This window comes from Puma concolor, chromosome D2 (genome assembly GCF_028749965.1).
Source record: "Puma concolor isolate L17-30 chromosome D2, mPumCon1.1.hap2, whole genome shotgun sequence".
Taxonomy (NCBI): domain Eukaryota; kingdom Metazoa; phylum Chordata; class Mammalia; order Carnivora; family Felidae; genus Puma; species Puma concolor.
In genome coordinates this window covers 4,517,267-4,530,000 of record NC_141677.1, presented here as the reverse complement: position 1 = coordinate 4,530,000, position 12,734 = coordinate 4,517,267, and the positions used below count along the sequence as shown (strand labels likewise).

Below are 12,734 nucleotides of genomic sequence, written 5' to 3'. Positions count from 1 at the left end.
ACACCCTTATGAAGACCTCTAGCGATAAGTAATTTGTGCTGGAGTGGGAAAAGGATACATTTTTGAAGTGAGACAATAGTTTTGTAACTTGCAGAAAGAATATGGCTTTCAAATTCTTTAAATTATAGTGAAAAATAAATTAAAAAATTTTTTTTCAACGTTTTTATTTATTTTTGGGACAGAGAGAGACATAGCATGAACGGGGGAGGGGCAGAGAGAGAGGGAGACACAGAATCGGAAACAGGCTCCAGGCTCTGAGCCATCAGCCCAGAGCCCGACGCGGGGCTCGAACTCACGGACCGGGAGATCGTGACCTGGCTGAAGTCGGACGCTTAACCGCTTAACCGACTGCGCCACCCAGGCGCCCCATTGAAAAATAAATTTTAAAGGGCCAGCTAGGATATTTCCAATAGATTACTACAGCAGCCACCTTCCAGCCATCTGGTAAGATCAATATTCCTTTTGGTGACACTGCATTTTCTTTTCCAATTAATCTGTATTCCCTGATCACACATATGTAAAACTGAATGATTTCCAAAGGCCTGATTAAATCATTCCTTGCTTGGCATATCGTCGTGCCAGAAAATTTAGAAATAACATATCTTTACTGTGAGGCACCTGAAAACTGGCAGTATAAAATCCTTTGTGATTCTAAATAAATATCATTGGTGTGTGTTTGTATGCACCTGTGCATTCCCAAATGCATTGTGGTAACCTATTTTCAAAGATTAGAAGAGGGCTAGAGAACGTATCATCACCCTTATTCAAAGGAAAAAATAAAAGAACCCTGTTACAATTCATAGCGTTATTTTTTTCAGACTTCCATAGCACACACACTGAATGCAGTTTTCAGATTTCTCATGCTCTTAATTCAGGTGATATGGGTCAGCTGAATGGAATAACCAGTGTCTAGCAGCAAAAGTGAGTAAGATAATGTGCTTTCTGGTGCGTACTTACTTCCAAAGCTGCCTGGGAGACTTTCCTCTGGGCCACTCATTTATCCTCTACGGATGAGCAGTACCGTTCATCAGGAGGTTCCTACGGGCGCGCCTGTGGGGCTCAGTCCATTAAGCGTCCAAACCTTGGCTGCGGCTCAGGTCATGATCTCAGGTTCAGGAGTTCGAACCCTGCTTGGGGCTCGGTGCTGACAGTGCCTGAGCCTGCTTGAGATTCTCGCTCTCTCTCTGCTCTTCCCGAACACTCTTTCAAAATGTATAAATAAACCTTTGAAGAAAAAACAGAAGGAGCTTACTGTAAAGAATAAGACTGGCTGAGACCACAATCACTCTGTTGATGAAACATCAGGTTGTTCTACCAAATGACAGAACCTGAATATTTGTATGTAACAAATTAACAATTTTTGCCTCTCAAATAAAATGTTCATTTTTACAAAAATGTTCTAAAATGGACTTGATTTTTTTTTTACTTTTTTAAGTAAGAAAAATACTTTACTTTTTAAATTAAGAAAACAATTTAATTAATTAATTAATTAAGCTTGTCTATCCCATTGATTTTTTTCATTAACTTGCTTTTGCACCGACAGGAAAACAGCAAAGTTCCGTACATATTATCTACAATATGAAAGATATTTCAGGTCATTTCTCGTGTCATAGTTTGTCATTACTTCCTCTCACTTATACCCCAACAAGGACTCAGAACTTCTTTATGAATTTTTTTAATGTTTATTTTTTGAGAGAGAGTGACACAGTGCGAGCGGGGGAGGGGCAGAGAAAGGGACACACAGAATCCGAAGCAGGCTCCAGGCTCTGAGCTGTCAGCACAGCCTGACGCGGGGCTCAAACCCATGAACTGTGAGATCATGATCAGAGCTGAAGTCAGACGCTTAACTGACTGAGCCACCCAGGCGCCCCTGGAATTCTTTATAAAAACATTGTTGTACTTGAAGTTTCAACTCTGGCATGTGACAGCTTGGAAGTCATTTTCCCGTTGTTCCAACAGGAAAAATGCTGAATGCACAGAAAATCAACAACTTTTCTGGAACCTGTTAAAGAATTGAACTCATGGGACAAATGGCCCCTTCAAAACCTGGGGACAAGTGAATACTGAGAAAGACAACTGACATCAGCTTAGCTGGGGCAGAAACCGTAGAAACACTTACATGGTAACTTTGATGATGCTGGAGGCTCAGTGTGGACCACTTTGGGAATGAGAAAGTCCTGAGAGCACAGTTTTAGGAGGGGGACTGTACATTCAGGGCCCTTACCTCCAGGAATCTCACCAAGCACACAGCCAAGAAAAACGACTGTGTCTTTGTCAGCGAGGAGGAGAAAGGAACCTTTTGGAAATATGCGCAGTCTGTTCTCTGTAACAAAGACCTACCTCCAGTGAACAGGCCTTTATCAGAGCTGTGCCTAGAAGGATCTGGGGGCCCTGCTATTTGTCTGTACCCTCTTGCTCCTCCCCATATCCATCCTTTCTTTCATTAAAGCCTTAGGTAGGTGGCAAGTATGCTCTGTGCAGTTGTGAAAGTCCATTCAGTGGTTGCATCTGTTGAGATGGTTATAAAAAGCAGTGTTTTTCTGGCCTGCCAGTTGGAGGCTCATAGATTCTCGAGATATTCGAACTGGTAAAAACCTTTGCACTGGTAAACGATTCTCATTTGGGGCGAAATAAATGCGATTTTCAGAGCCTTATTAGAACCCGAACCAGAAGCTTCAGGGTAGAGCCTGGGGTCTTGTATCTGGAATTCTGATCAGGTGGCTCTGATGATACTTTGGGAACCCCCTAACCTAAACCCTGAGAGGTCCTCAGTCATCCTGAAGCCCCATCCAGGACCCTGCATAGCAGGAATGTGTCTTGTCTGCTGGGAAGAAGTAGTCTAATCCACAGCGGGGAGAAAGCACAGTGTAAATAAATAGAAATCAAGGAAACCATTGGGTTAAGCACTTGATACATCCTGGACTTTAAACTTTTACAGTGAATTGCCTAATAAGCTATAACTGTTTGCACACGTTGCAGTCAACCTCTAGATGTATTATTACAAGGATCATCCAAACTAGTAGAAAGTAAAAGCAAGTGTTACACAATGGTCACATCTGGGAACTGGGGAAAGGGTTGCGGCTGGCGACAACGGTCACTACACAGTTTTAGAGCCACCGTCACTGTCCCAGGCTTTGCTGCTGTCCGTAGTGGCCCCACAATGGTTTAGGGCTTTTTCTCCCCATCAAGACAGTGAGCCAAGCATTCAGGAGCCACATCTCGGGAGCATTTATCCACCTCTGAGAAGTCAGCCATTTCTAAAATGACCTCTCCTTTTCAGAGATACATTTTATAATAATTATTGATGTGGCCTGTCCTGCCCTCAGCCACAGCCTCTCTTGCTTCTCCCCGCTCCCCAGACTCCCTGGTCCACAGGAACAAACTAAATTGACTTGGAATCAAAGTGCCCTACGCCAAACACAATGTATCTGAAACCAATTACAAAGAGACCATGAAGACTGCAAAAAAGTAGCAAACCTGGCAAAGGAAAAAGATTTAGATCTCAAGGACATATTGATGGCAACATTTGTAAACATTTATAACTTACCAAGCAATCTAACGCAAAAGTTTAGAAGACAATATATGCCACATGTTTTTTTCTTTGGTTTAAATTTATTATTTATACTGTACTTTTTTTTTTTTTTTTTAACCTACGTGGGTTGGACTCTTTTTTCCAGACTTTTTCTTAGGAAGTGGAAAGGCAGGCATATCTCTTGTGATTGAGTGAGATGTGGAACGTCTAGGATTCTAAGACAGAAAATAGTGCTAGTCTCTGTGTACAGAGACAAAGGAAGAGACTATATTAAGGACTAGGATATTATTCTCTGGGAGAAACAATCCCGAGGCAAGACTGAGGAACTAGCCTGTGGGGCTTGGGCAATGAATTTTGGGCCATTGGGCTGTAAAAACACGAGTTATACATATTTGTGTTTCAGATTCTGGGGGTACATTGAGAGTCCTGGGAAGCGTGACAATGGCAGTTCATCGTAATTCGCTGTAATTACATGTGCCAGTCGGGGGCTGGGCAGGAAGCAGACGGCTCACCAGAAGGTTCATGCCCCTGTTTATTGAAGAGCTAGATACAGAGATGTGAGCAGAGTCTGAGGGATGACAAAGCGCCATGAGGCAGGCAACCTCTGGGCCCCAGGAGACAGGAAAGGAAATAAGCAGAACCGCCTGGTGCCAGACGGCAGGTGGGCAGGATGTGCGAGGGGGGTGACGGTGATGACCCCACCCTGACTTGTCTCCCCTTCGGCTTTCTGATCCTTGCCAGTGTCCCCTATTAGGTGAACCCAGAAGAAGCCAGAGGGCCGGGGAGCAGCCCACATAGGACACAGAGCCAGGCCAGGGAAAAAGAGGGCAACGCCTCGTGCTGGAGAGACTTGTCAGTATAAACAGCATCGGGAAGGTCTAATCTCCGAGCCGTATTGGTCACCTTGAAATTCTTCAAGGCTGTGTTTTCCAGCAACCAGAGCCAAAGGGCTCAGAGTGCAGAAAAATGAAGGGAGTTTGGGAGGAGAGGGAGGAGCTAGGACTTTGCATGCCCTTTCGGCTCCCCATGAACACTGGGATTTTCTGGATGTTGGGAAAGTATGGGATGTGAAAAACCATCTTGGCATCAAACAGAGCTTGAGTTCAAGTCCGATTCTATCCTTTTCTGCCTGTGCCACCTTCACGTAGCTACTTAACTTCTCTGAATGTCAGTTTCCCCGTTGCTAAGTGGAAGTAATTACGCCTGTGCCTTAGGGTTATTGTATTAAATGAGACACACAGACATGCCAAAATGCCCGGCATATAATAGGCAATCAAAGGATATTATTGTTTCTTTCGTGCCCAAGTAATGGGAGTACTGGAAGGGTCAGGTGTAGACTTCTCCCAAATTCTCGTGATGACAGCGAGTCATTAGCTGTAATTACTTTGTAAAAACCTCTGACAGAGAAAAGTGCAGTACAGTTGGACGGGTCAAGAGAAATCCCTGCTTGTCACTTTAAACTTTTTTCCTCAAATGTGTTACCCAGTGAATTGTATCTATTCTCATTAACTATTCTGTGGCTCTTTCTCTAGTGGGGGAAAGCGCATCGCTTCAGCTCACAGTGCATTCATATCTTTGAACACAAGATGTATGAGGGGCAGTAGCTATTTCTCACCACTCCCTGGATTTTGAGGGTAAGTTCAGCCTTATCATTTTCCAGCTGAGAAGCCCAAGGTGAGAGATGAAGTGTCTTTGCCATTATCACATGGCTCAGAGATAGGAATGTTCAACCCACTGAGCTGTGAGCCAAAGGCATTTTGTAGGGACAGATAATTTTGAAGTGAATCGTATTTATGAAATATGAACTTCAGCACCAAAATACCAAAGTCCTCACTCTTAACCTCTTGTTGAACGTTAAATAAAATGGTTGTAACTGGCCAGACTCTACTATCCTCCAAATCAGAGCAAAAAAATTATCATTTCGAAACCTCACGGGAAATCACATTCCATTGCCTTCGTAATGAGGAGGGGCTCTAAAAACATTCGGTGTCCTGGTGGCCGGATTTAGGGAGCCAGACTGACTCAGAACGTGGCCCACACGCATGCATCTAAATATTACTGATTTAATTTATTAGACTCCAAGTTGGCTTTTGAGTGAGTGAGACAGGATGGGTCTGTCCAGTTATTTACAGAAATCTTAGGATTTCCCGTGACTCTCGTGCAGTGCTGAGTTGACCTTGGCTATGGAAAGCGGACTTAATTAGGCCTGACATGGTCCTCTCCAAGCACAGTCTGTCTGCAGCCTGGGAACGCAGGGGCAGAAGTGCTCCCGTTAAGGCGTGTGGCGCTGTCCAGGAGGCACCTGTAGTCGGCCAGCAGTGAGGGTCTCTCTTACAGTCACCCTTGCACAGGAAGCCCACCCAGGATGTGCTGGCTGAAAGAGACATGGACCCTTTCAGATGTCCACAGGGAACTTGCTTTTACCATATCGACGGCGTGGCCGGGGATGCTTTTTGTGAGTCCTGCCTACTCATTTTGGTGTCGGAGTGCAGTCATCTTGGGCTTCTGCTGCTCCTTCATCAATGCGGAGTATTCCAAGAAACGGAAAATCTGGGATCTAAACCCTGACGGAACCCCACGCGGGTTCTGAAAATCTCTGCTTATACGTCTCGGTGTCCAAGAAAACTTTGACAGAAGAAGCAATGTACTGCGTGTTCTACTCTCACCATCGAGGAGAGAGAGATGTAATGCCAGAACGGATCTCAGTAACGATGGGGTGTCCAGAATCCAGTTCCAAGTGGCACTGAACTCCGTGCCTCAGTGTCCGTGTGGCTTTAAAAGCAAATCGTGAGTTTTCGACCACTGCCTCCACCACAGCGAGTCAGAATCCCCGCAACCTGGGTGTTTGAAGAGCTGCACACGTGGTTCTTCCTCCCTCGGTGACCTTGGTAGCCGCAATCTGAATCAGTGTGTTAACAACGGCGTGCCGTCCCAGACTCAAGAGCATTCGGGCGATCCAGACCGCAAACCTTTTCTCTCTCTCAGCCTGGCGGCGAATACAGAGGCATCCCTGGACCTCCCCTGTGTCAGACTCGTGCTCTGAAGTGTAACTGTCCCGTGGAAGGTTAAGTCATTAGCAGACTTTAACTTTATAGATTCCGGTGGTTAGTAGACTATCACAAGCAGGCAGTGAAAGCACTCACTTAAAGCTTTGGTCTCCGTTGGGTTGAGAAGGGTTTTGGATCTTGAATCCTCTCGAGAAATACTGGCCTGAACGTGGTGTGGCTGCAAGTCACAAGTCACCCTAGTGACCAGGCAGCGTGGGAACAGGGGCGGAGGTGTTATCAGGCAGGAGCAGGGCTCTCGTTCAGGGAGGGTCCCCAGACCAGACGGTCTGTTTCTCAGCACTGCCTGGGGGCGGGCCAGGCTGTCTGCTCAGTATGCAGGAGCCCGTTGCAAGGATGTATCACATCCTTCTCCAAAAGGGCGGGGATGGAGAGGCTGAATCTTGTGCTCTTAACGGTGCATTTAATTCTGGGAAAGTCGTAGAGGAAAAAGTCACATCTTCTCCTCCGAAGCACTCACTTGTCTCTACACACAAGTCTTCGGGTTTTATGGAGTTTAGAGACTGTCGCGGGGAAAGGTCAGAACGTTGAAAGTTCTATCTGTCAGTCGAATGTGTGTGAACCCAATCTGCTTGATTTTACTTTTCCCTTTGAGTCAATCTATTTTAGTGTCACATGGGTACTGTTTAACCTGCCGCTCGATTTAAATGAACTGTGTGTAACAACTAGTCACTTCAGTGAAAAAAAAAATGCATTGAACTTATAATTTGATAGCATGAAGTCCCAAAAACTTTTCTAATTCACTTACCTCTTACTTTTTAAGAATGTGCATTGGCAAGGTAGCCCCAGCTAGCCTCAGTTATTGAAAAATACCCAGGGAAATGACATTTTCCATTTGGGGGAAAGTATCTTATTTATGAACTCAGGATTAGCCAACCACTGCTCTCGTTTGTTATTAAATTTTACCCACATCTTTCCCCCCTGACATCTTTGGTAACACATCCATTGTTATAACCCCAAGGAAAGTAAACACTGAATTCAAGAAAGGCAATAAACATCAATGCCAGTGACATTTTGTATTCTGTTTAATCAGTGTCGTAAATACATGCCTCAGAAAATAGTCTCACCCAGCCAGTATTTATATAATTATATACATAATGTTTCCAGTATTTATGGTGATCTTGGTCCAGTTCACATATAATGGCTGGATTTCAGAGACATTAAGAAGCAGAAGATCAACAGGAAAACTCGCTCACCAAGAAAGATATTTCTGTGTTTGCCGCAGCCTGAATTTTTAAAAAAAAATTTTTGATTTTTATTTATTTTTGAGAGAGAGAGAGAGAGAAATAGAGCAAATGAGCATGGAAGGGGCAGAGAGAGACAGAGACAGAATCTGAAGCAGGCTCCAGGCTCTGAGCTGTCAGCACAGAGCCTGACGTGGGGCTTAAACCCATGAACCGCGAGATCATGACCTCAGTTGAAGGCGGACGCTTAGCCGACTGAGCCACCCAGGCTCCTGAACAGCAGCCTGAATCTTTAAGCTTTGCAGATGACCGCTAGGCAGAGAAAGGATTGGGGTGACCTGACTTCCTCTCCTTCATGAGTACTCTGACTCTAACCTTCTGCTGAACCATTAAAAAACCTACGTTTCCCAAACTATATTTTCTTATTGCAGGCATTTATGGAGATTGCAATTACTTCTAGGGGGAACTGTCATAAATATTGCATTGGAAGTTAGTCAAACGTTTATAGCTTTATCTCAGAGACGGAGTCACTGGTAACATGTGAATCTGTTTGCCATTGGTGTTGACTAAGCCCTCCTCAAGGTACCAGAAGCATTGTATTTCATTTGTGCTTCTTATTCTGATTGAATGAGAACATTATAAAGAGCCTCACTGAGTCTACAGAAATGGCAACTGTGTTGCTTTAGGAAACTGGCTCATAAATTTATCAGAAAGAACTGTGTTTATTGGTTTAGGTTTGTTTATTTGTACTAAATGCAAAGATTTGCTTTATTCAAGAAGTAAGCAAATTTCAATCTTATTTTTTAATTGTCATTAAGTAATTGGTTGTAGATAAACAAGATAAGGGGAACATTTCTTAGATGTTAGTGGTCAAATGGATAAGGCCTTTGCCTGAGGACTTCATCATAAAAATCCATTTCTTTTTTTTTTTTTTTTTTTTAATTTTTTTTTCAACGTTTTTATTTATTTTTGGGACAGAGAGAGACAGAGCATGAACGGGGGAGGGGCAGAGAGAGAGGGAGACACAGAATCGGAAACAGGCTCCAGGCTCTGAGCCATCAGCCCAGAGCCCGACGCGGGGCTCGAACTCACGGACCGCGAGATCGTGACCTGGCTGAAGTCGGATGCTTAACTGACTGCCCCACCCAGGCGCCCCATAAAAATCCATTTCTTGATGAAAGGCACTTACAAAGACCAGCCTCCTGAAATACCACATGACAAATTTACAGAACTCTTTGTTTTTGCGGTAAGTGTGAATGCCTTTATCTGATGTATCAATAGATCAATTTGTGGAATTTGTAATTAAAACGTCAGTGGAGAGCATGAAATCTATCCGAAGGTCCAGCTCATCATTCATTATCAGGTAATTGAATCACTACTTGGCCTGACTTGAGCTATGGTAATCAGGCCATCAGGCACTTTGGAACAGCAAAATCACTCGCATCATTTGCCTTGGAAGTGGGAAAGGTCAGATTCTATGTAGTGAAGAGTTCTCTCCCTCCGTTTGGTCAGCGCTAAATCATAGCACCGCATGTCCGTGGAGCTCATTTGCGTCTAGTTTCTGTAGTAAAATGAGATGTGTCATGTCCTTTTAATTGCCTCATGGATTCCAGTTACTAGTTGCAAACTGATGTCTCAAAATTGGCCCCCAGGTAGTCTACAGGTTTCCAGTCTACAAAGTCATCATTATTTTTAAGTTATTGGTAATGCTCATCCTTAAAATTCAGATTGTTTTTTAAGAGAGAGACAGAGAGAGACAGAGCACGAGTTGGGGAGGGGCAGAGAGAGGGAGAAAGCATCCTAAGCAGGCTCCCTGCCCGGTGCAGAGCCCAATGCAGGGTTTGATCCCATGACGCTGCGATCATGGCCTGAGTCAAAATCAAGAGTTGGATGTTTAACCAACTGAGCCACCCAGGCACCCCGAAATTCAGATATTTCTAATAAAACCCATGTTTCTGGCTTCTGTGAAATAACCCAAGCTCTGGCGACACCAGTCCTGTATTTCTACGGACAACAGTTGCTTGGTTTGAGTAGCAGATGCCGCGTTTAGACAGACAAGTTCCCTATTCTGCCACATTCTACATCCTTTTCTGATTTTTACCCTAATGAGACTTAGTTGGCATTTATAATCATGTTTGCAGTAGCTTTTGTGATAGTAGGCCTAAAAGGAAAATAAAACATTGCTCAGAAAAGTTGCTCATCAAAAGTGGACAAATGAAAGCCAGAGTGAGAGGGGCATATGTTTCTGGAAACGGTCATGGAATTTTCTGGAAATCTGTTTTTCTAGATTCCTTGCATCTACTCATCCATGGGGAAGAAACGTGCACATTCAAAAGCAGCTCCTGGCCACCGTGCTCCATGCTCCAAACCCTGTGTGTGGCTTTTGTGGCAGTGCCACGTCATGGGCCGTCAGGGACGCAGTTATTCTTCCTCACGAGGGAGTGCTGAGGACCACTGACCGCTGTGAACCCTTTTCCCAGCCAGCAGGCTTCGTTTTCCCTTTATGTGATTTTCTGTCATGATAAAGACAGAGTTTTCACCTTGTTGCAGAACAATTAGCACGATGACTTTGTTTCACAAATTACAGAACTAATAGAAATTTGAGCAGGTTTTTTTTTTTTTTTTCCATCTCTGCCTTGTTTCATGCTGCTTTACCTATCATCCCTGGGGCCTCAAGGAGCCATATTATGATCATATAGATCCTGGAGCCCGTTGAACTTTGTCTTCTAGCTCAAGTGTTGCTGAAGACTCCAGTGCAGGGAAGGGAGATGGGTGCAGGTATAATCAGAGAGACAGGCTTTCTGTAATTTGTGAGAACTGTCAGATATATAATTATAAATATAAGGTGCAAGAAGATGAGATTAAGATGCTATTTGGGGAAAAAGAAAATCCAGTTAAGGTATCCCCAGTTTCCAAAGGGAATATATATTGCCAGAGTAAAATAATGGGCAAGAAGGCAGTTTTCATTATGCTGTGGCCTTGGCCCCAAACACAATGCAGAACTCCATTGCACAGAGACATAATCTGCCTGCACAAAGGGCAGGCTTAGGATCTCTTACCAGTGCAGTTTTGAGGGGAGGGAATCACTGGGATTCGCACCCCTGAGTCTCAGATCTCCCTGCTTGAATGGCAAGGGTCTGAGGCAACTCTAGCACCAGCTGCAGCCGCTGTGAGGCTCACTCTTCCCACTGTCTCAGTACAGCAAAATGGTTCTAAAAAGAGAGAAGGCAGCCAAATGAAACAGAGACGCCTGGGTTTTTGGCGTGTCTCTGCCTTGCCTCTCAGGATTATGGAAAAACAGCGTCAGAAGGCAGAATGGATATTTATGCATACAATCTCTAACTCTTTTGAAAGATAGGCACCCAAGGGCAATAGTCAGATTCATAGAAAAACTCCTCCCCCGCGAAGATGAGCTGAGCACAGTGTCTGCAAAACAACGTACGTGTAGGTAAGCTCGTCACCAATTTTACTCATGTAACGTAGAGCATTCCGTTTATAAATAATAATAAAATATACAATACTTTGGTTATGAATTCTGTATCAGCAATTGATTCTTCCAGAAACTTTCATTGATTTTTGCCAGACTCCTGTATCCATAGCCAAACTATGATTGCAAGTGATGAATGAGTGTAGTTCCGACATGAATGTTGATTCATATTTTCATTCACATTAACACGTAAGATGGAAATAAAACAGGGATGTATGTCAGATCTTCACTCATTTGTCAATGAAGCGAATGACTTTGCTAAATACTATCAGAATGTAATTTTCGAACACTATAAGACTAAATCATCAATTTTTGTCCTATTCACAATATAACAGCTACAGACACATTTTGACTCTAACCTGCATTATTAACTTCTTTTCCATCACTTTGTTAGACGTAAACAATAAACACAATGATAAATCAAGCTTTGAGTTACTTCATTTGATGATTTCCACACTGTAAATACCATCTCCGAGGCTGATGTCAAGCTCCAAGGTAACATCACTGACAACATGCAGTTACGAAGAGGTCACAGTGGCACACTGTTTTATAGTATTTCTACCTACGGATACAGTTAGAAGTAATTAACCACAAAAGCATAGATAATAGTACAATGTAGTCACCTAATTGTGAAGTGAACAGTTTTGAGTATTTTTTTACCTTCAGTTTCAATGAAATTAATTTGTAAGCTTATATAATTAAAATTTTAGTAATAGCTACATAACAACCAGCTTACAGTATTCCTGAAAATTAAGCGATCAGTTAGCAGAAGTTGCTTCCTGCCCGCCACTGGATGAGAGAAACCCAAGAGAGCATCACAGACCTTTGACCCCACTTTCACGGACCACTGGTTCAATTTCTATCTGTGTACCGTTATAGATGAGGTGGGCTGGTCAGTTCCTAAAAGATTTCATGAATATCTTTGATCTTCTCATGGAAGCTTTTTTAAGACGGAGCCTAAAGCCACTCTATACTCTAAGATGCCACTCATTTTTAGGTGAGTCAAAGTAGCATTCTTGCTAAGAAAACGGGCTGGATTCAGATCTGCCAATTTCTAGTTGTGCCGATCTTTGGGAAGCTGTTTGTTTTCTCTGAACTTTGGTTTCCTTATCTGCATTATTTTACTGCCTGCAGTAGGGTTCCAGTGAGGCATAAAAGACAGCCTGGGTGATACTGCTCAGCACAGAGCCTCGTACACACTCAGTACTTGGTCAATGGTAGATCTGCTTCCTCTTCTTGTCCCCCTTCTTCAAACCCAGCTCCCAAACTGCATCGTGTAATACATGCACCAAAAAACAGCATAGCCAACGTGTTAGTGGTGACAACAGAGGTTAGTTCACTTAATCCCTACCGTAACATCGTAAGGTTAGGTACTCTCCGTATATTAATTTTACGGGTGGGGAAACTGAGGGCAGAAGTGGTAAATAACTTCTAAAACTCACAGAGCTAAAAAATAAAATGGAAGC

General features: G+C 43.5%; 2 long non-coding RNA genes across 5 annotated transcripts in view; both read left to right on the top strand.

Annotated features, from left to right (window-relative positions):
- The window catches only part of LOC147575740 (uncharacterized), a 125,228-nt gene extending 116,525 nt beyond the window's left edge, over positions 1-8,703 (top strand). For 3 of the 4 annotated variants that reach the window (XR_015241502.1, XR_015241500.1, XR_015241504.1), the window contains 4 exons: positions 1,960-2,122; positions 4,287-4,384; positions 5,065-5,166; positions 8,613-8,703. This is a non-coding gene — a long non-coding RNA (uncharacterized LOC147575740). Of the gene's footprint in view, positions 1-1,959; positions 2,123-4,286; positions 4,385-5,064; positions 5,167-5,941; positions 7,658-8,612 lie in introns of those variants that run through there. The other variant, XR_015241501.1, reaches the window with a different exon arrangement.
- Positions 8,704-8,936: 233 nt separating this feature from the next.
- Positions 8,937-11,692, top strand: LOC147575739 (uncharacterized). Its single transcript, XR_015241499.1, has 2 exons — positions 8,937-9,027; positions 10,069-11,692. It is a non-coding gene; the product is annotated as an uncharacterized LOC147575739 (long non-coding RNA).
- Positions 11,693-12,734: the final 1,042 nt, after the last annotated feature.